Source organism: Triturus cristatus, chromosome 11 (genome assembly GCF_964204655.1).
Source record: "Triturus cristatus chromosome 11, aTriCri1.1, whole genome shotgun sequence".
Lineage (NCBI taxonomy): Eukaryota > Metazoa > Chordata > Amphibia > Caudata > Salamandridae > Triturus > Triturus cristatus.
The window spans coordinates 363,307,416-363,326,915 of NC_140594.1; the positions used below are offsets into that span (position 1 = coordinate 363,307,416).

Here is a 19,500-nt window from a genome sequence, read left to right on the forward strand (position 1 = left end):
GGAGTGCAATAGAGCGCGAAGCCTTTGCAGTGGTATGGGCTCTGAAGAAGTTGCGGCCATACCTGTTTGGAACGCACTTCCTGGTTCAGACCGACCACAGACCCCTTCGTTGGCTGATGCAAATGAAGGGGGAGAACCCCAAGTTGTTGAGGTGGTCTATTTCCCTACAGGGGATGGACTTTCAGGTGGAACATCGACCTGGAGTGGACCACGCCAATGCAGACGGTCTCTCAAGGTATTTCCGCCTTAGTGATGAGAACTCCCAAGGGGTTGGGTAGCTCTCCCCACTTTCAGCTGGGGGGGACGCGTGTTAGACCTGTCAGCCCTTTGGGTGGTCCCTCCTCATCTTTATTTATTTTGTCCCACTTTTGCCTCAAACCCTGTTTGAATTTTTCCTTTTTGGGAACCACCAGACTTTTTCGTGTTGCTACAGATTCAGGGAGCCATTTTAGCTACCCCTGAAACTTCTGTCTGAGGGCCTGGAGCACAAAATGGTGGCCACCTGTGACATCACCAGCATCCACTGAAACCTACCAGCACCTTCCAGAACATTCCAGGAGATTCCAGAACCCTGTGACCGTTGGAGGCGGTTTAGAATGTTGGGAGGATAAGAGAGGCAGTTGGCAGTTGGAGCTGGCAGTTGGCACCTGACTGGTGAAGAGAGAGGAGCACAACAGTGAAGGAGGAAGGAGTGAAGCAGCAGGGGTGGAAACTTGTGCCTGGAGTTGGGGTCCATAAACCCACCCTTGATACTTGTCCCTACTGATGGATCCCAGCCTATAGCCCTGTGTGGGAAGAAGACAGAAGAAAACCATCCTAAGGACCTGGACAGCAGGAACAGGCCTTAGAACCAAGAAAACAGCAAGATTCTGACCTGAGAACTGGTTTCCCTGGAGTCCGGCGTCGAGTAGCCTGAAGACCTGGAGCCCGAGGTGGAGAAGCGGCGCTGACTGAAGTAGCAGACGTCGTACCCGGAGCCGCCTGAGGTCGTGAGAGGGCGCCGACGGGGGTCGAGAGGAATACCAGAGGTCGAGGAGGAAGTGAACCGAGGTCGAGCGAGCGGCGTCATCGGAGGAGTGAAGTCCGCCCTCCGGAGTCGTCGGAGACCGAGGTAGAGGAGCACCGGAGGTCGGGAGTGAGGATCGCACTCCGGAGTCGCCCGGAACCTGTGAGGAGGAGCACCGGAGGTCGGGGGTGAGGATCGCACCCCGGAGTCGCCGGAAGTCGACATCGAGGCCAGGCCGGCCGACGTCATCGGAGCCGAGAGCGCCATCGGACCGGAGCCGCCCGAAGTCGACATCGTGAAGAGACTGCCCGACGCCGTCAAATCGGAGGTAGAGATCGAACCGAGGCCGCCGACATCGGACCGGAACCGCCTTCCGGCGTCGACAAAGAACTGACATTGTGCCGAGGCCGCCGAGACCGAACCGGAACCGCCTCACGGCGTCGACACGACTCCAGCGGCGTCGGAACAACAGAAAAAGGGCAGTAAGTGGAGTAGAGGGCGCCTAAGGCCCTGTGGAGACCTGAGAGACTGCTCTAAGGGGCTAGGGAGGTGCTGAAACCCACCTGACGGTGCCTGGGGTGAACTGGGACTGACCTAGAGAGGTTGTGTGGAGACGGGAAGCCAGGGCATTGGTATTCCCCCCTTTGATCTACCTCAGTTTAGGCCTCAGCCTTGTCCCAGCCAGGGAGTAGCCTCCCCCCTCAAGCCTTCCACAACCCTACAAGCTGTGTCTGGGCCAAATCAGCCCTTAAGAATTGAGAAGTCAACTGATTACATGAGGGTTGCTGTATACTTTTAATTATTTATTGGGGGTACTGTATTGATTGAGTTTTTACCTATTTATTGCTGCACTATATTTATAGGTCCACAGGACTTGATGGTGTACAATATTTATTAGTACAGTGTTTATTGCCTCAAAGTATTTAATTGTCTGTATATATTGCACTTGTATTTATGCCCTGTTATTTATGATCACCCCTATTTATTCCATCAAACAGCCAATATTTATTTGACCTGCACTATTTAAAATTGTATATTGTGATTGACTTATTTATTTTTCCAATCAGCAACTAAGAGAAAAAGATAAAGAAGAATATTTTCATAATTTTTACGGTGTAGAGTCGTTTTTGGAACGGATGCACGCATGGTTATTGTATGGGTATATTGTATGCTTAGCACTGCGCCTGTTTCCTGACCACTCGAGCCAAGCTACCACAGTGTGTTCGAGGAGTCCACCACCACCCTGCGGAGTGGGAGTGGGCTGTTTCCAACAGTGACTAAAAAAATTAACGGGACCTTGCAGACCTGCCAACCTACCACTAAATCTCGCTGTGTGAAGTGGGGGTGTGGCCTTTGTGGGCTAGGCCTCCTGCGGAGAGCTCCCTAATAGGTACTCTGCCCTCCACAAATCCCTACACACCCCCTGCAAGAAAAGAAAAAAAAAAGGGTGGCTGAGGCTGCCGCCGATGTCCCGGGGTGTTTTCACCAGGGGCGGCTCCTTCGCTAAGGCAGAGGTGTCGCCAAGGGGTGTAACACAGGATCCCACTGTGCATGGGGCCACGAGATGCAGGGGGCCCTCAGCACAGGACTCAGGCTTGAGAGCTACGGATTAAATCCATAGCAGGGGCCCCTCCGTGTACCTTGCAGGGAGGGCCCCTCAACTTTCGTTATGCCACTAGTGTCCCCCCACTGCTTTTCAGCAGTGTAAGGAAAAATAAAATGATAATATCTCAATGTTATTATCATTTTATTTTTTCCTGTTGCGGGCGCAGCAGCTTTGGCAGGCGGGGATGCTCTTCTGGGAGAGCAGGGGACGGGAGGAGTGGTTGTCACTCCCTAAGTGCGCATGAATGTTTGGCCGGCTGTCTCCAACGGGCCAAACATTCATGCGCACTTAGCATGTTCTCCACCCAGCCTGGGTGGAGAACAGGCCTAGGCTCCCAGTCCCCATCTGAGTGCCGAACCGCGGCGCTCAGACCAATCACAACAAGCCTGGGTGCTTCCTGTTCTGTTTTCCGGCCAGAGGGAAGAGAGACGCAACAAGGAGGACACGGCGAGGAGATACGTTTAATTTTATTTTTTTATTTACACACTTTTTCTTCTTAATCGCGTATGAAAGCACTTTCAAATAAGTGAGTTCAGAATACCAGCTGTACAAAAACGTTGTTTGATTTACGACTATCATGTTGCTCCATAATGATTGGGGCCACATACAGGGTTCACGTGACAACCTGTCTTGCGTCTTAGTTCACTAAGGCACTCTCACCAGCATGGGGGCGGGGTCAGGAAGGGTTTTAAGTTCATGCTTTAAAACTATCATTTTAAATAAGTACTACTCAAGGGAGTGTTGTAATTTGATTTATTAACGTCAACGGGATTCCACGTGTTAAAGAAATACATTTTTTTAACTTTTGGAGAAGCTTTATCATATTTTACATGGAATGTTGGGTAATTCACATAGCAAACATTTCAGGGCTCGGCTTGGGCATGGGCTCTAAGAGCCAAGCCAGGCACTTGACTGGGTTCTCCCTGTTGATTTGATGGCTCGTCCACCTCTAGCTAGTAAAGGGTCTCCGCCTTTTATTGTTCACCTTTATTTAATGTATTTATTTAATGCATGTTTATATAGCGCGGACTTTACCCGAAGGTGTCAGAGCGCTGTACAATAGAACCAGTTACGTTACATGAGAGAAATGGTACAAAATAGAACGTTACAAAAATAATCAGGAGACTAGAAGAGGTAGGGTAAAACCATATAGGCAATAACACAGCAATCAAGGGTGGGGAATGAACAAGAAAATATTACAAATTTACAATGATGAACGAAGTTCCTAGGGGAGTCTGAGAATCCGTCCCTTTCTGTAGTCAAAGAAAAAATTAAGCATTGCACCAACTATTGATAATATTTATAAAGTAATGTATAGTCTTTCCGTATCAGAATCAAAGTTAAGAAAGCAGCTCGCGCCTCAATCCCCTTATCTTGTTTTCTGTGCCGTTGACACTGCAGTCCAGCTGGCACTCGATTCTCAATCCAAACGCGCTAAAAGATTCCTCTTCGCCGCGTTCCTTTGGCTCCGCCTTTCACCGAGTAAGCTTCGCCATCTCCAGGCAACCGATACGAAATCCCACCAACCACAGATGCTCGTTTTTCCCGGCATGCCACGGGTGGGACTTCCGGCGTACACTGGTTGCTAGGTGAGGGCTTACTTAAATTGGCAATCAGAGCAGATCGTGCAAGCTGTGAGTAAAGCAAGTTCAATCAATTAATTTAATGTGTTATAGTGGGGAAAGGAGGGGTCGGTGGTTGGGGGTGAAAGACGCAAATGGACTCTAAATGTGTGCGAGGGAGTTAAGAGCAAAGATGGTCAGGAGTGAAGATACAAAGTGTAAAGCGATTGCGGGCTGTGTTCAAAGAAGATAGCGAGTTAGGGCTTGGAAAATACATTGGAGCGCACGGGTGGCGAAGTGCGGGAGTCTGAAAATAGGGGTGGTCTTAGTTTGAAGTGCTAGAAGGGAAGGAGCAGAAACAGAGAAACTGGCATTAGCAGAAACTTGATAGATTTGAAGAGAAGATGCGCAAGAAGGGAAGCAATGAAAAAGGACGTAGGGACCTGTGAGAGCGAATTAGATAGCTTGTAAGGACAATTTCAGTTAATATCGTCTGCATCTTGGAATCTTGTTTCGTTTACCAGATGACTCGTGTCAGACGCATCAATTCCTTTATCGAATTAAGTGCATGGTGGGAGGAGTCCTGGTTTAGTTGAACTCACTGAATCAAACGAACTATCGCCACTGTTTTATTTATATATATATATATCGCTAAAGGAAAACTCTTAATAATGTTGTGCAGAGTCAAATGGCAACCCCTTTAGTCCAATTGTTGTTCATTTTAACTAGTAGCAATACCATTGCTCGTATCTGTTTTGCGCATGTAGTCCGTGCCCAAGTGATGCAGCTGAAAAAAGTTGAAAGCGTTTGCAAGTTTTAACTTTCGTTTTAACACATGAGTGTGAGTGGCAGCTCCCTGAGGGATACTAAGTTAAGAGGGTGTGTGTGGGCGGGTGGGATAAGGGTAAACAGCCGCAGCGTTAAAAAATAAAAAGTGTCATTTTGATATAACGATGTCTCAGCTACTCACAGAATTAACACTGAGACTCCTTGAAAATGTAAAGGAAAATCGGTAGCAACAAAAGGCACCCCCATGACATTTGACAGGAAGTTAATGGTTTGCAACCGCTTCAGTATCATTGATCTGTAAAATACCGAAATGTTACAAACTGCCCTTGTCAGTGGGTAGCAGCTTGCGAAGTGCGAGCTTACCATGCAGATGGCAGAAGCGGCCATCAGAAAGGAGACAGTGGGACCATGTATGTAGAGCTGGAGACCTCCATTTCTGCTATTGTATGAATATTGATGTGGAAACATTGTTGCAAGTCTTTATTCCTTTCATTTTTGACCAGTGCCAGGTTGATACATCTGCACTAAAGATATGTGTACCCACCTACACCATAAATTCATCCTCTTTTAGTGTATAAGAGACCACGTAATTACTCCGTGTCTCATTCATCCATGACGATTGCTTATTGTTTCATGTACTTTAGTCCTGCTTACCCTCGCATACCTGTAGCATTATACAGCAAGCCATAGCCTTTCATGTTCAAGAAGCAAGACATATATATATATACTTGAAACACACAGATATAATGGTTACTCATGCTACTTTCTAAGGGTATCTTTACTTCAGAAACCACCACATATCAAATGTACATTGTGGGACAATACAAAGAATGCACAAACATAAATCAACATGAATATCACATAAGGAAGTACATGGCATACATTGAGTCCAACAAATACATACTGCAACATGATGACTTATTTTTACATGTATACAAATGTTCAACATACATGTTCACAAACAATAAACTTTGTGAAATAGTGTCCAACAATAACCACTGAATGATAACGATATCAATATGCTAGGGGCCTCTTGTTTTCTCTCAGCGTTTGGGTCCTAAATTACCATATGCCCCTTAGTGGTCCACGTTGAAGTAATTCGGTCTCTGAAGGTGTCAATACTCCCAAGGACCTTCCCATGTCTCTACCTGTCTTTGGGAATAGATCACTCTTGGCCGCTTAGTATATTCTAACACGTTTTGGCATTACTCTGTGGGCCCAAAGGAATTTTGCAAAGGTTTTCCTCAGGACAGATTATATATGTTGGTGGAGCAAAAACCAGACACAGTGGGAATATATGGCAATTAAACAAGTGGCATAAATGAAAAAATTACCACCAATCTATTAAAGTTGCATGGCTTGAATTATATCCCACAATATACTTCATTGACAGAATTTGAAGGTTTCCATACCAAAGATATAGTATGCAGAGCAGATACAGGCATATTTTGTAACGGCTCAAAACGTAATAAACAGAAAAGGGGAGGACAGAGTGTCCAAATGACTCATGTCCCAGATGCTTTTTTCTGGTCCAGGAAGGGCCTGGTTTAGCAGATCGGGCTGGACTGTTCTCATGAGGAGCAGGGTCAAGACAGATTTGCATACGGCTGGGTCAAAACTGAGGTAGCGTGGTGAGCAAAGAAAACAATGGATTAACCCAGATCTGTGACTGGGGTTGAATGTTTGCATTGTTCAGCATTCCGGCCATCATCTGTTCTTTTTGCTTTTGTCGCCCTAAGTGGGAAGGGTATGCCCAGATATGTGTCCCGTGCTCACTGTCCCACTGGATTCAAGCTAGCCTGGATGATGAGGGGTGATACCCCAAAACCGGTCCCATGGGGAGCATGGCCAAGACCGATTTGCATATGGCTGGGTCCAAACTGGGGTGGCATGGTGAGCAAAAAACAATGAATTTCACCCAGATCTCTGACTGGGGGTGAATGCTTGACAATGTTCAGCATTCTGTCCATCATATTTTTGTATTGTGACAGTGTGGCCAGAAATGCATTTGGTTCCACAGTTGTTTTCAAAATAATCCATGTGCTGAGTTTTTACCCCCACTTCTAATGCAACAGTGCCAAGAAGTGCTATAGGCATGTGCATGCATCCATAATTTAGACGTGTTTCTCAAAGTACTCATATCTATTTTAAAATGTAATTAAAATAGTTTTTGAAAGACCGTAACCATAGTGCCCATACACAGAGGAGAGAGCTGCAGAAGTGGGACAGGGATCCTTCATATTCTGACCGACATCGAGGAGAGGGAATGGATATGAAGATAGACTATAGCTGCAGCTCACAGAAGAGAAACTCAATGGGGCCTGTAAAATGCTTCTCACCAGGGGAGAGGTGAAGGGAGATTATAGTGCTTAGACAGAGGAGAGATACCTGCTGCCTGTGGGGGTAAGTAGTCCTAGGTGTGTGTGATAATTCACCTCTTATGAGAACACAGATCCTTGGAGTGTTCAATAATGCTAGACCTCGTTCTTTAAAAAAAAAGTTTTTATATAAATATTTTTATTGTCCTTTTAAAAAACAAACATAGTTAACTGCGGTTACAGTCATACAGCCTTCGATGTTATTAGTCAATATACAAAACAATTCATCTTCATATATCCTCGTGCAGCACAGACATACAATAACTACAGATTGAAAACCATTCATTTGGGCCACGCCCTCCCCCAGGTCGCCAGGGAAACTCAGGCTGTTGAAGTATCTGGTGGGACCCGTCCAGAAGGGTCCGGTTGAATATCTCCCCCTATTGCGTCTAGACCATAGTACCTCCTCCATTGCCCCACCCCTTATGAAATTTCTTCGGTAGCTTCTTGAAAGTTATTATGCTGTCCTTCCTGGTGTATGAGGGTACCATGTGCTGTCTCTCAAGATTTGCTTTAAGCATTGACTGATGCTTGGTGACAAACCCATCTGGAAAACAATAGAATTTGTCCTGGGTTCTGTAGTTGCAGTTATATCATTCCGTACCCCAGTCAAAATTTGCAGACAGTTGCATGCTGCTTTATGGGTCTGCTTTCATGGTTTTGTGCTCTTGCGCTTTGACACACCTCCATGACATATTGAAGCAAAAAGGAGGGAATTGCATGACACACTACCATTATATGTTAGTGTATGGATTAATAGAAGTACAGGAAGGCATCACCCACTCAGTCGGTGTATGGTAGGCACTCTTCAAACACGTCATAGCAAGCGTGCAGCTGTGCATATGCATGAGTGTAGCAGATTTGTGAGAATAGACACAGCCACAAAGTCCGATGCTTCTCATCTTTAGATTATTCTGTATCATACAGGTTAAACCAAATTCAGTAGGGGGAATAGAACACTTCCCTGAGTGAGCATTAGTAGAGGAAATCTTACTCTGAAGTCCGCCCAGGAGCAGCAGAGAATCTACTTGTAGAAAACGGAATTACGCAGTTAGACACTGTGTATATTCGCTGGAGACCATCCAGGACCATAAGGGAGCAAGTCATGGGAATGGGCATGATACAGCCAGCCACACTAAATGTCTTGATAGGCCCATGAGGACACGGGGAGTATCAGCACTTATTCAACCTGCCATTGTATTTACCAGAATAATCCACTCTGGAGTGTCAAGGATCACACCATAGGAATCTGTAATTATACAACCCGCCTTGTTGTTTGTTCTGAAGATTCCACACCCAGAGCTCCATGGAGAACACATAGGGCTGTGTATTTCTTTAACTATCCATGGGTATATGCTGTGAAGGAACCACCTACGATCAGCAGAAGAGGAACCCGTAGGAGTGTTCATTATATTACCAGCCCATTGGGATGGGCATGCCCAAAGCCATGGGTAGATGTTTTGGGTGCGTGGCCCCAAGGAATTACTATAGGTGGGTCTTGCGTCTCTGGGTTGGACAGGGGTGAGTCTCCCCACAATATCTTTTTCTAAATGGCACAATATGATGAGATATTAAACAACACATCATATTTTGGAGTATTTGGAAATTGTTTAATGATTCCTTTTTGAAGCAGGATGAACCATGGACAAAGCTGGACTACTGTGTATTTTCCATTGGGTATTTCCCGGGTGGTGTGAAGCTTTTTGAGCCATTTTCAAGGCAGGAGGCTGCTACTGGTGCCGGTATCACTTTCACTCACTTCCCCAGGTAATTATTTACAGCATGCATGGTGGGGCTTCAGGACAGCTAGAAGAGATGAGAGAGTGAGAAGGAAGGGAGCAGGGCTGGTTTTAAACATTTCTGCCATGGCTGCTTTTGGTTCCCAGTCTGGTTGTAGACTTTGGGAATTTGTCATATGATGTTTTGGAAGCATGTCCAACCTGTACAATTGATGAAAACCACATAAAACATATTTGCAATTATGTTTGGGGTTGGATGTTCTCCCTCTGACCACCCCTGGGAAAATGTGTGGAAAATGCTGCAATTCTGGGCACATTTTACTAACAAACTTTGAAAATAATTGCATGGATTTTAAAAGCAGTTCTGAACACATTGGAGGAGAGTTATAAGTATACAGGCATGGTGCATACGAAGACATGGCCCCACCATCAGTCAACACTTCTCTGAATGAACCTGGTTTTTGCAAGATAGCAGACGAGCGTCACCCCACTGCTGTTCTGCAGTGTAAGGAAAAATAAAATCATAGTAACTCAATGTTATTATCATTTTCTTTTTGCAGGCACAGCAGCTTGGTGGGTGGGGCAGGGCTGCTCTGCTGACAGAGCAGGGGAAGGGAGGAGTGGTTTTCACTCCATAAGTGTGCATGAATGTTTGGATGGCCGTCGCTGGGCAGCCAAACATTTATGCGCACTTAGCATGTTCTCCACCCAGGCTGCATTACATCCTGGGTGAAGAACATGCCCAGACTACCAGTCCACGTCTGAGTGCCAAACCAGGGCGCTCAGCCCAATCACAACGCTGCATTGCAGTGTTGTGATTGGCTAAGGGGAGCCTGGGTGCTTCCTGTTCCGGCCGGAGGGAAGAGTGGTGAGACTCAATGAGGAGGACACGGCGAGGAGGAATGTTTAGTTACATTTTTTTATTTACCCTATTGCTCCTGCCTCCCCCACCTCCCCACCCCTGATCGGTGCCGGCGGCCACTGCCAGATAGATCTTAATGGAACAATCAGCAGGACAGGTAGACCAGGTTGGCATAGTGCGTTGGGGGTGGAAGGGTGTTGGGCACAGGCTAGGAAGCCTCCCCCACCTCCCCACCCCTGATCCGTGCCGGCGGCCACTGCCAGATAGATCTTAATGGAACAATCAGCAGGACAGGTAGACCAGGTTGGCATAGTGCGTTGGGGGTGGAAGGGTGTTGGGCACAGGCCAGGAAATGATTATGGTGATGGGTCCACCTCCACTAGTCAAAGGAGCAAGAACTAGCCTGGCAGCTGACAGGCATCTCTCCAGAGCTTTGGATCCAGTCCTGCAGGTGGTTGGAGATCATGGACATTCACATTCATTTTTAGGGACTCTTACTTGTTTTCATCATCAGATTTAGACCCAGACCAAACAAACATGCTGAAAAAGTTGAAAGAAGGCAGAAGCGAAATATAGAAAAACTATGATAAAGGTAGAAAGAAGGGATAAAGAAAACCATAAAAGAAAAGAGACAAGTAGTTTAGGGTGGTGGAAAAAGAGTCATGCTGTGGAATCAAAATAATGCAGTTTTGGTGTTCAAAAACGTCCACACGTAGTAGGCCACGCCTGATTAAAGTCTGCATGCGCTGTGACAACAGTATGCATATGGCCATCTCCCATTGTTGAAAACTAAAAAGTTGAATTCCGGTAAATCACACGACTAAGACAGTTGTTGGCATTAATTTGGGCTGCCGATGGGTCATTGTGTTTGAAACCTGATACTCTGCCTTTTTATCTGAAAAATAAAGATTAGGAAGTATTGCTGATGACTAGCTTTTTCCAAAGGGTATGCACTGGTGGTGCTGTTAAAAAATGTTGGGACCATAAACTTGGTTGCTCTTATGCCCTATGTAATCTCTTGGCTTTTTTCCTTGTCTTGGTATCCACACATTAGGGAGGGTCCCTCTGTTCTCCTGTTACAGTGTCTGTGACTTTGTCCAAGTTTCAGTGCCTGTGTCCCTCTAGTCCCATATCCCAAAGTCAATGTCACAGTATCAATCTCCCAGTGTTAGTCATGATAACCATTTGTCAGTGTCTCCATATCAGTATTCAAATGTCAATAGTTCCATATCAGTGCTCCAATGTTTACATATCCTTTTACTTGTTTGACAGTTCCTGTGTCCTTATCCCAGTTGTAAAACTCAAGCTCAGTGTCTATCCCATCATCCCAGTGTCATCATTCCAATGTTGGTGTCCGTGTAAGTGTAACTGTCCCAGTGTTAGTGTCTCATGTAAGCTGTGGCTGTTTCGCAGTAGCAGTGATGGACTTATCAGTGTCTTTGATAGTCTTCCTGTGTCAGTGTTCGAGTGGTATTATCCCTGTGTCAGTGTTCCCCTACCAGTATTCATGTGTAAGTGTTGGGGACCCAGTGTCTGGGTCCCTCTGGCAGTTTCTTTAAGTCAGAGTTAATCCCGTAGAACCAGAGACCCAGCGATTCATTCACAAACCACATTTGAAATACATTTAGTAGTAATACAGTTGTATTACTTGCATGCTACAAAATCCTGCTCACTAACCTGTGTGTGTAAATCTATTCCTCTGCCTGTCCTATATTTTATTTTAAGACCTCCCAACTGACTGCAGAGATATTTGCCCACGTGCACCCATGTTTTAGTACTAGTACATGTGGGTGGGATGGAGGAGTGGTAGGAAAATGCTGAATGCTTGTGACTGAATGAAAGGGGATAAGCAAAAGGTAAGTTAAGGCAGGGAAAGGTTTAGTGAGGCACATGTCCCCCCACCCACAAAATAGTAAGCTCATTCCTATTTGCAAGCTACTCTTCTAAAGTTACCACTGCCAAAAAGTACACAAACAGTCCTAGATGTACTCCAACTCAGAGCTGGAGTAAATCGAGCACCTCATATGTCCACTCACAGGTACTGCAACACCCTCCCATATAAAGTAAAGGAAGCAGAGACTCAAAATAACATCCCATAGGGAATAATGCTAAAATGAATACATTTTGACCTGTTAAGTAATATATATATATATATATATATATATATATATATTAACGCTCCAAATCCTTTCATATACAAAGAATGCAAGCACTCACGGGTGGCGTGGCAACAGGTCTTTATTTCCGGAACAGACGCGTTTCGGCGAACTGCCTTCCTCGGTGTTAGCGGCACACCGTGAAACGCCATTTTTTATACACATACATCTCCGTGTGTCAAAACATAATAGACATAGACAGCGCGGCGGGAAGAACAAACCACCCGAATATCAATCAGGAGAACACGCCGATCAGGGTGGGGCCGGCAGAGGCAGAGGAAAACCCATTTGGTCACGCAAGAAGAGGAACTACAAACGCCAATAACAGAAACCAACTTAACGGTGGTCAATCTTACTCCGAAAGAACTAACAGCTAGTGAAATTAAGGTACTCACTTTAGGATTAACTTTTTGCCCTAGCAGTAAACTGGAGTTTACACAAACCAGGATTGACCTGTACAATTTCATACGCAAATTGAAGTTACACAAGTACTTCAAATTGAGACCTAATCTAACCAAATCTACATCGGCAGAAGCAAGGATAACCGCAACTGACATATTGACTTGCAATGGCCTATCTGGAGTTGAACTTCTGCATAATCTGCATACTGGGACATCCACTCAACCAAGTACATCGGAAGACATGGTTGAAAGGGCAATAGCTGTGGGCATTGAACAAGAACTGGAAGTAAGTCCTTTTAAATTGAAATCTACCTTCGTACCACAAATGCCTTTTGATACTATAGACACATTTTCAGATACAATGGTCAAGGATTTATTGAAATTCAGATGCAGTACTCAAAAACGCAATTTTTGTGAAAATTTGACTAAAGAGGAGAAGCAAGCCCTAGATGGCTTATTGCAAGATACATCAATTATAATCAAGCCTTCAGATAAAGGGGGTAATGTAGTGCTACAAACCAGGGAACAATATTGTGATGAAGCCCTGAGGCAACTGTCAGATAACAACCATTACATCAAATCCTCTCGAGAACTCTATCAAGTAAGTGTCCAGAGTTACGAGTCTTTAATCAGAAAATGGTATGATAAATCCATGCTGGGGACTGAGGAGCATTTATTTTTGAGAAATGCCACTCCTCTGGTGGCAACATTTTATCACATTCCTAAAATCCATAAGGATAAGGTAAAGCCACCGGGCAGACCCATAGTCTCCTCGCAAGGAAGTTTAACAGAACATATGTCTATGTTTATCGACCACTTTCTGTTCCCATTCGTGTTACAATTGAAATCATATGTGAGAGACACGAAAGACTTTTTGAGTAAACTGAAGAGTCTAATTTGGGACTCCAAGTATGTATTAATGGTATTGGATATCACCAGCTTATATACATGTATAAAAAACATGAAGATGGGATCAAAGCCGTCCAATTTTTCCTCAATAGACGACAACTGAGATTTGCGGAACACAATTCTATGCTGATTGAATTTACAAGCTTTTGCCTTTCTAACAACATTTTTGTATTTGGTGATCAGTACTATAAACAAATCTCAGGGACTGCGATGGGCACCTGTTTCGCCCCCAGCTACGCCAACTTGTTGGTGGGCTGGTGGGAGGAGCAGGTGTCCAGAACCTATGTAAGAGGAGAAGTGACAGGCCAGGTAAAAGCATGGTATCGATATATCGATGACCTGTTTATTGTTTGGGAGGGAACCACTGAATCAGCGGAAGGTTACATAGAGGATCTAAATGAGAACAACCTTAATTTACACTTTTCGGGTACAGTAAGTCCAGTGGCAGTGGACTATCTGGACCTGAAGGTGTTCATTTCAGAAGGCAAATTAGAAACAGCCTTGTACCGTAAGGTTACAGCGGGAAATGCGATCCTTTTTGCGACCAGCAATCATCCCCCCAAATTGATACAGAGTATACCCTATGGGGAGCTTTTACGATTAAAACGGAATAGCTCCAGAACCTGTGATTTTGAACTAGCAGCCAGGGATTGTGTAACCAGATTTCGAATTAGAGGATATGGACAGGAACTACTGGATAAGACACTAAACAAAGTTAGGGGGATCCCTAGACAACACTTGCTTGAAGATAAGACGGTAATAAGAAAAGATTCCGTCGATTCACATGAAGGTAAATTCAGAATGATCACGACATACTCTGCAGAGTCCAATTTCTTGAAAAAGATGCTAAACAAAAACTGGCATATTTTGAAGAGTGACGCTATCATAGGGGAGGACATTCCCGATTATCCTATGACAACCTTTAAAAAGGCGAGGTCATTAAAGGATAGACTGGTTAACAGCCATTTAACTAAACAACCACCACAGCAGGGTACTTTGAAAAACATGCAAGGTTTCTTCCCGTGCGGCAAGTGTAAGGCTTGTTCCAACAGCCATAGAGTCCTTACTTACACTATACCTAATGTTAATCTGAAAAGGCCCATTAAAAAGTTTCTAACCTGCAGTACCCCCTATGCAGTCTATTGTCTTGTTTGCCCGTGTGGCCTATTGTATATAGGCAGCACCATTAATTCTTTAAAAATTTGAATACTAGAACACAGGAGGGCTATACTGAAAGGAGATGCCTCATACCCTGTAGCGAGACATTATGAGGAAAAACATCCTAATTGTAAGAATGTTTTACAGTTTTTTGGTCTAGACTTTGTCCCAGAAAATATTGAGAAGTGGCGACCGCCTGAAGAGACTGCGAAGGTTAGAATCACGTTACATTATTGACCTTCAGTCTAAGTTTCCGTCAGGCCTTAACAGTAATGAAGAGTTGTCAGTACACTTGGGAAATTAATATGCTTGTCTGGATATCTAATGGAGCGTCTATGAACTTTGTCTTCAGATTGTAGTAACCTGCTGTGTTGCGCTTCTTCGATTACCCCTTTGCTATACGTGTTCAGCCAGTGCAAGCCGATACACGGCATTATGTAGAGCAACGCCGATACACGGCATTATCATGTACAGGGGTGGTGATGCTGCCATCTTTAAGTGATATATCAATTGTGTGTTTTAATTTATGTTAAAATTGGTGCGGTACACACTGAAAGTGAATATTGTATTTACAGGACTAATTCTGTTAATTTGGTACCGCTCTTGTATTTGCATTTGCATATTTTGTATTGTATATATGTACATAGGTACATTACAAGATGGCGCCAGTAACTCCACTGACACTTCACGCTGTCCTCTGTCTATGTCTATTATGTTTTGACACACGGAGATGTATGTGTATAAAAAATGGCGTTTCACGGTGTGCCGCTAACACCGAGGAAGGCAGTTCGCCGAAACGCGTCTGTTCCGGAAATAAAGAACTGTTGCCACGCCACCTGTGAGTGCTTGCATTCTTTGTATATGAAAGGATTTGGAGCGTTAATATTATGCGGTAGGCACCGCCGTATTTATAGCACCCGACCGCGAGTGACTCGTTTCTGGTGCAACTGGAGCAGTCGTCCCATATATATATATATATATATATACGACCACCGCCTTCTTTCAGGTAAAATAAAGGCTTGGCACACTCCGGGGTAATTCAAAAAGGCTTTATTTAAAAATATCACTTGCGTGCTTCTGGCAGTCCCTGAAACGCTTAGGCAGACGCGTTTCAGCCATTCTTGGCTTTCCTCAGTGCCGGTCTCACGGACTCCATCGTCTCCCTGGGCTTGAGGCAAAGTGCAATTGACCACTCCCAATCAGGTGGTGATCGACCCCTCCTCCAGTTAAAGGTGTACCTACATCACGCGAGCATCCTCCCAGGCAGATGCATGCTGGGTAACGTAGTCCAGATGGATGTCTGCAGAGTGGCAGGGTCACTCCAAACACCGTGTGGTGTCCCAAACTCGTTTGACCTGAGCTACAGTCCAGCTTGAGTGCCCAGTGAGATGCAGCAAAGCCTCCTGCCGTCCCCTTATTCAGGCAATAGATACTGCCTCCTCTCTCCCCAATGCAGCGAATGCGACCAAATGGTGTTACCAGCTGCTGGGGGGGCTCCGCGTAATTGCATTTCCAGTGCAAGCGTCCAGGGTTGCTGGTCTTCCATATATATATATGCCTTCTACACCCCAAACCGCCAGCTCCGCTGACCTCGCCACCGTCCCCCGCATCCGACGAGCGACCGCCGGCGGCAGATCATTCTCCCACCTCGCCGCCAAGACTTGGAACACCCTCCCCATCCGCCTGCGACAGACCCAGGACCTGCTGACCTTCAGGAGACTTCTCAAGAAGCAGTAGCAGCATGCCCCTCCCCCGCTCCGCCCCCCCCCCCCCCCCCACCCACCAGCGCCTTGAGACCCTCTACAAATGGATTGATTGACTGGTATATATATATATATATATTACCTACTGGCGGTCGCCAGTAGGTAGTTATAGTTAGGACCACGTTTCCATAGGAAATCCGCAACATTCTATTTTGAATAACTTTGGCGCCGGTTGACGAATCCTCGCGAATTTTTCAAAATAGGTGGGGCGCTACGCTCCGCTCCTACCCTGAAAGTCTCGGGGTGATTCGTCAAGCGGGGGCTGAGATAAAAGGGGGGTCCCAAAACGCGTTTTTCCTATGCATTTTTCCATAGGACCTTTAGACAGGGCTACAGCCCGAACGGCTGAACAGAATTACTAGAAATTTGGCAGAGAGGTAGTCCTCAGGTCAAGGAAGTGCCTTTTGTAGGTTTGGTGTAAATCTGTTCAGTAGATTCTGAGAAAATAGCCTTTAAATCAATATATACATCTGAGCCAGCTTACGGTGCGCTTACGGTACGCTTACCGTACGCGTACTGTGGCGTGCGCGAGCGCGATTCTGATTGGCTGTTACATCTAAGTAAACATTCGAATCGGTCGAAACCAGGAAGCGGCGGCTGCCATTTTCTCTCTCGCACTCTGAGGGGGGGGCTGTAAACAAAGGCAAAAAACATATAAAGGGGCTGTTTAGACAGCGCCCATGCACATAGCCATGTTAGTTGAGTCCTCAAAGATCCCCCAAGGCCAAAAACGGTAAATTTTTATTTTTTGAAAATTTCGCCGATTACGCTTACCGTACGCGTACGGTGCGCTTACGCTAAAAATTTTAATAAAAAAAAAAAACACTCTCTGTGCATGGCATATTATTGTCATCACTTACAAATTAAATTTAACAGATTACCTATCACAAGGAAGCGCATAATATGTCCTCCATGTGCGCACGGTGCGTAACGTGGGCACGCGGTGCGCGTAGCGCACTGCGTGCCCACCTTGCGTGTACGGCACTAACTGCGTAAAGTGGGCGCGCGGTGCGCGAAGCGCACCGTGCGCGCACGGAACGAACTGCGTTAAGTGGGCGTGCACGCCACGAATGGCGTAAAGTAACTTAGCATTTAAAAAACCGTACAAATTCACTGAAAAAACCATAGGTTTCACACACGTTATAGTTAGGAATTAGCATTTAAAAAACCTTGCTAATTCAATGAAAAAACCATAGGTTTCACACATGTTATAGTTAGCTGGAAATTTTACTGATAAAAAACCAATGAAATTCCCCCGTTATAGTTACTGTAGGCAACTATAACTCACGCGACCGTAATCCTCTGCTGATGACATATGTGTCTTTATGAAAAAAAAAAATTTGTAAAATATGTATAGCTAAAATTTAATGGAAGAAGACATGGGCAAATAAGTGTCTAAATACAGTATTAGCATCAGCAGAGGATTACGGTCGCGTGAGTTATAGTTGCCTACAGTAACTATAACGGGGGAATTTCATTGGTTTTTTATCAGTAAAATTTCCAGCTAACTATAACATGTGTGAAACCTATGGTTTTTTCATTGAATATATATATACACACATATATATATATATATATATATACACACACACACCCCCCGTTAAATGTAATGTTATATATATATATATATATCTCCATTGAAAACTGCTCCCCAATGAAGATGCCACACACGACGTGTATTTTCTCTCATTTATTCAGCAGGCTGCAGTCAAACAAATAGTGCCTTCCCAGCGTAACATCTTTGAAGCCGTATGCCAAACGCGTTTCTGGAACTGTTTTCCCTTGATCACTGGCTGGCTTAGGTAGGAAGAGACAGCTGCATTTCATCTTACACTCACAATTTAAGTACATAGTCCCGCCCCAGAGGGCGTGTGCGTCAAGTGCATCATGGTTCTTGTAGTTTAGGTAAGTATCAAATCCATAGTGGATGCGGCTGAAACATAGTTTTCCAACAATAATTTTCCTTTGGGTCGCTTGTTCTTGGCAAAACCGCTTGGCTGCTCAAATTGTGCCTAGCCGAATGAGACACGCCGTTCCATGTGGTGCTCTGCTCTCAAAGCAACCGGATCTGCTCAGTCTGCAGAGGGGCGTCTTCGTGGCCGGAGCGGGCCACTACACATCCATTGAAAACTGCTCCCCAATGAAGATGCCACACACGACGTGTATTTTCTCTCGTTTATTCAGCAGGCTGCAGTCAAACAAATAGTGCCTTCCCAGCGTAACATCTTTGAAGCTGTATGCCAAACGCGTTTCTGGAACTGTTTTCCCTTGATCACTGGCTGGCTTAGGGAGGAAGAGACAGCTGCAGTATGGCTCAAGGACATTCTAATTTTAGACTTTACGCTTGGGAAATTATTACCGGTTTTGCTGCTGCCTGCCAATAAAAGATGGTTAAAACTCACGTCGTGTGTGGCGCCTTCACAGGGTGAGCAGTTTTCGTTTGGATTTATAAGTGGCCTGCTCCGGCCACGAAGATGCCCCACTGCAAGTGCAGGTCCGGTTGCCTTGATCACAGAGCACCCTATGGAACGACGTGCCAGATTTGGTGAGGCAAAAGTTGAGCAGCAAAGCGGTTGTGTATAGAACGAGCGACCCAATGGTTCTATATTTATAATTTCTAAAAGGGAAATCTTATGTGACAGCTGCAACCACTATGGATGTGAAACCTACAGAAAAACTATATTAACCAACATGCATTGGACGCAGATCCGCCCTCAAAGGCGGTACCATGAATAAATGAGGTAAATCAATGCAGCTGTCCTTCCCCATAGAAGCCAGCCAGTGAACAAGGGAAGTTGTTTCCAGAAACGCGTTTGGCAGTATGGCTCAAGGACATTCTAATTTTAGACTTTACGCTTGGGAAATCATTACCAGTTTTGCTGCTGCCTGCCAATAAAAGATGGTTAAAACTCACGTCGTGTGTGGCGCCTTCACAGGGTGAGCAGTTTTCGTTTGGATTTATAAGTGGCCTGCTCCGGCCACGAAGATGCCCCACTGCAAGTGCAGGTCCGGTTGCCTTGATCACAGAGCACCCTATGGAACGACGTGCCAGATTTGGTGAGGCAAAAGTTGAGCAGCAAAGCGGTTGTGTATAGAACGAGCGACCCAATGGTTCTATATTTATAATTTGTAAAAGGGAAATCTTATGTGACAGCTGCAACCACTATGGAT

The 19,500-nt window shown here is 45.2% G+C and overlaps 1 protein-coding gene across 1 annotated transcript in view; it reads left to right on the top strand.

Annotated features, from left to right (window-relative positions):
• Positions 1–4,218: 4,218 nt before the first annotated feature.
• LOC146784184 (uncharacterized) overlaps positions 4,219–19,500 on the top strand; it is a 739,190-nt gene continuing 723,908 nt past the window's right edge. The window contains exon 1 of the mRNA XM_085632912.1: positions 4,219–4,246. The gene's annotated coding sequence lies outside the window, so the exon portion shown is untranslated. The remainder of the gene's footprint in view (positions 4,247–19,500) is intronic.